Below are 3428 nucleotides of genomic sequence, written 5' to 3' on the forward strand. Positions count from 1 at the left end.
GATACTGATCTGGCCAATGACCAGTAAAGATGGCTTTATTGTTTCTATTCTTCAGATTTTAACGTGCACTAAAGGATACAAAAATTGAACCACATTTCTCCACAAAGGAGAAGAACCACACCAGTTTTATTTGTGCCAGAGACCTTCAACTGCTTGGTCCAAAGCAAATGGAGCCATTGCCGTTAGTGAAAGTTTCATTCGGGGATCATTTTTTCGTTGATCCTGGAATTTGGTCGTGCTGCATTGGAATTTATGTGAGATCTTGATGAAATGCTTGTAGGGAATCTTGGGATTTTAATTTTGTCTTACGAACTGCTATCTTTACTAATTCGCTCTAGCATGGGATGATGTGTTGACGGATATTTCTTTAACAAAAAAAGAAGTCATTTTCCATTTCTTTCTTTTGCCTTGTCATTTTCAAATAATTTCCTATTCACTTCCATCGAAAACCCCAAAAGTTAAACGGTTGACTTTTATGTTAACTTTTGGTTAATCCATTGATCAAAAGTCAATCTCGAATCAAGAGTTAGCTTTTTACATAAAAAGATTGTAAATGATTCTAATTTCACTCTAGCCAAGTTAATTTTCAGAAATTTCAAAGATTTAACCCAAAATCAACATTTCAGAAAAAGTCACTCACATAGTTGATTTTTTGGTCAAATTTTCGACCAAAAAATTGAAAATTAAAAAATCCACAAAAATTTTCCATTTTAGTTTCAATTTGACTTTAGAGTCAAATTCAGCTAGAAATAAAATTAGTTTTGTTCTAGTCAAAATTAGACCTAGTTCCTTTTACAACATTTGATTTAAGGATAATTACTCATTCACCCGTTCATTCAGTTTCGGGAACGGTCTTGTTAAAATGCCCTAATTAAGGAGTCCAAATCAATTTTTATGATTTGTGAATGAACATTTTCATTGTGCTCATTTTCTTGAGACAAGTCCGAATCCGGGGTCCATCTTAGGAGATTCATTTGGGAACTTTTCAATTAGAGGAATTCAACCTTCTTGAATATAGGAAAACCAAGCTAATAAACTAAAGAAATTCAAGTTGATCCATTTGAGACTCAAATTTAATTTCGCGAATTAAGGTTCAATTTTACCATTAAACCTCGATTCATTTTTGGCATAAGAGTCGTGACATCAATTCAAAGTCAATTAAGATACAATAGGTTACACTAGGTATGAGCAATTAATTGAATAAGTTCCTTGCGATATTACTTGAATTCAATTTCGATTAATTTGCGATTTCTGTTAAATTAATGTCTCGAATTTGAATTTGGATAACGACTTGTTAAATTGAATTTTATTGAGGAAGATTTTTCCAAGTGGATTAGAAATCTAATGAAGAAAGAAGAAACAATTTCCTTCTTGGATTTTTTTTCTTTTGGACTTACAAAACAAGTCAAAAGAGGAAATAAAGATAAAATAAGAATCTTTTGTCTACTGCAAAAGCCTCGTTATGAATTGAAGAATCAGAAGTGGTGGGCCCAGGTCAAATTGTTGACCTTAGGCGCACACACATATAAAAGGGCGTTACTTTGCCCATGGAAAAAGTGACGAAAAGCCCTAAAATTGAAGGAGCAACACGTTCGTCCAGAGAGCGCCGCTGCAGTCCTACAAGTGGAAAAAAGGAGCCACACATAAGAGCACGTAGGAGCCACGCGAGTCGTTAAACAAGAACGAGAAGCCATACGTACGCGGACTTGATTTTGGCATACATAAAGCGTTTTGCTTTGAGTTTGAACACATGGTAATTTTGTGTCGTGAGTTTATATCCCAGTGAGTTGTTTATTAACACTTTGAGTTTGTGGATAAATCTAAGTGTGGGGAAACACTTGAACGTGTGAGTGATTGTAAACTCTGATTCTCCGATTATAATTGATTATTTGTTACTCGCTCTCCCCGTGGATGTAGGTACCCATACTCGAATTGAACCGCATAAATTTATGATGTCTTTATTATTTCTCGTTTATTTCTTTGGTGATTTCGCGTTGACGTAAATTGCAAAATCCTGTCGTTTTAGCATATTATATTCCAACAATCGGTACTTTGGGATCAGATTTCTTGATTGTGATTTAGAGCTTTTGCTTGTCTGATTATTATCTGGAAATTCTGTTATTTCAATTATATCTGAGAGGAAATCTGAAATTGAGAAGTTTAATGGGAGCAACAACTTTGTGTTATAAAATATCAAGATGCGGACATTATTGACAACCCAAGGTTTGGCCAAGGCGCTGGATATTGAAGATGAGTTGCCTATTATAATGAAAACCTTTGAGATGGTAGAACTAATTGAAAGAGCAAAGAGTACAATCTTGTTAAATTTGTCGAATGAGGTTTAAATAAAGGTTGTTGAGGAGAAGGATACCGTAGCATTATAGGCAAAACTTCAAGTATTCTATGTGAAGAAAAGTTTGAACAATCGCTTATATATGTTAAATAAGATGTTTCAATTTAAATATACTGAAGGTGTGTTTATCACAACCCACCTAGATGAATTTAATAAACTCATGATGGATCTGAAGAATGTCGGTAAGATACTTGATGATGAAGAATATGGCATGATGTTGTTAGCCTCTTTACTAAAGTCATGGGAGCACTTTATTGATTCACTGTTGTAGAGACGTACTACAATTACCTCAAAAGAGGTAAAGTCCACATTATTCTCTAAGGAGTGGCAGAGAAAGTTGCAAGATGACGGTTTGGCACAAGGAGTAGCGCAAGCACTGACTATTCGGGGTAGAGAACAACATTGAGGGTCTAGTAGTAGCAGAGGTAAAAGCAGATCGAAATCATGTCATAGAAAGTCCAAGGGACACGTGAAGTGCTTTGAATGTCACGAGGAGGACACATTAGGAGAGATTGTCCAAAGCGAAGGAATAAAGTTGATAGGCATAATACCACAAGCAATGTGGCAAACGTTGCCGAGGGGAGCAATAGTGATGCATAAGCTGTTTTATATGTGATTACTACTTCGTTAGGAAACAAATGGGTGCTAGATTCAGGGTGTTCTTATCATATGACGCCTGATAAGAACTAGTTTACTACTGACCAGACTGTAGATGGTGGTAAGATTTTTTGGGGAATAATGCAATTTGTAAGGTTATGGGGATAGGGACAATTCGGATTCAGATGCACGATGGGGTGGTGCGCACATTGACAAATGTGAGGCATATACCAGAGCTCAAGAAGAACCTTATTTTTTTTTGGACACTCGATGACATCGGGTGTAGGTACAGTGCTGAAGGTGGAGTGCGAAGATCTCTTTGTGAATGCTAGTATGAGCACCTAGAGAGGGTGAATAGGTGCGAAAACAAATTTTTGCGAAGAATAGTGTAAAACTTTACTTTTAATTTGAGTTTGTTTAACGGTAGACTTTGAAATAGAAACAAGACTCTAATAATTAAATAAAGTTACTAGTAAAA

Source organism: Eucalyptus grandis, chromosome 1 (assembly GCF_016545825.1).
Source record: "Eucalyptus grandis isolate ANBG69807.140 chromosome 1, ASM1654582v1, whole genome shotgun sequence".
NCBI lineage: Eukaryota > Viridiplantae > Streptophyta > Magnoliopsida > Myrtales > Myrtaceae > Eucalyptus > Eucalyptus grandis.